The sequence below is a fragment of the Cyprinus carpio genome, chromosome B22 (assembly GCF_018340385.1).
Source record: "Cyprinus carpio isolate SPL01 chromosome B22, ASM1834038v1, whole genome shotgun sequence".
NCBI lineage: Eukaryota > Metazoa > Chordata > Actinopteri > Cypriniformes > Cyprinidae > Cyprinus > Cyprinus carpio.
The window spans coordinates 15,870,545-15,871,710 of NC_056618.1; positions in this window are offsets into that span (position 1 = coordinate 15,870,545).

Sequence of the window (1,166 nt, forward strand, 5' to 3'; positions counted from 1 at the left end):
AAAAAAAAAAAAAAACCTCACTCTGGGGGGACAGCTGGAATATTTTAAACTCACCACTGAAAAGGTTAAATGTATGTGTATTTGACTGGAAATGGTGCACAATAAAAATACGTTGTCCCCTAATAATTGTGCGGCAGAATATGACAGAGGATGAGCAGTAAATGGAAAGGGAATGAGAAATCCTTGCAATCGGGTAATACACTTGCCGGATGGGATGACCAGAGTGGAGGATGGTGAGTAGTAGAGGTACTTGATCGAAGCAACACAGGAGAGTAACTGGAGCCACGGGGAAGAGAAGGCAGATCGCTTGGAGAAAAGGTAAACACAAGAGGTAAGTATTAGTATGAGTCAATTCAAGTAACTTAGCAGGGAACTGTTCCACTGATCAGTCACGAGATCGGACAACTGATGATCCGAGGTGTGTGGTTATATAGTGCTGGGGAAGATTGGTGATTGAATGGTGAACAGGTGCTAGTGATTAATATTCAGATGAGGGAGTGCGTTGTGATGAGCCTGACCGACTTGTGACAGTATGAATCTGTGTTGTCTTTTTTCTTCACGTTTCCTTTCAGCTAATTACTTAATTGGAATTACTTTCAGAAAATTTTTTTTCAGCTGATGAACGATAAAAACTTTGACAGCCAATCAGAATCCAATTTTTTTTCAGCTGATGAACGATAAAAACATTTGACAGCCAGCCAGAATCCATCATGCTTTAATGAACAGGACGTTATCGTCCATTAGTGTGGATGCTAATAAAGTTATCTTTATTGTTAACATTTTTGGGGCCTAAAGCCCAAAATATACTTTGGCAAATCTGAGTAAAATAACTTTAAAAACCACAACACCAATAAAGACAAAAAAATCTGAGCGCCTCCTGGTGGACGAACAGTCAAGAGAAACGTATTTATTGAATATAATATGCATTCAGACTAGCCACACTCTCATTGGGAAACAAACTTATTGAGCCTTTTAAACAAGACGGTAAGATTTTTATTTTTCATTTAATAATAATCTTAAGTATATCATACTGTTTACGTATAAATGTGTACCTATTTTGTAGTTTGTTAAGAAAAATCATGATTATCAAGCAAAACCGGGCAAAATAACAGTATTAATGTTTTTTGCTGTAACTGGTTTACTCCAGAAAATCTTATCTCTCTCTA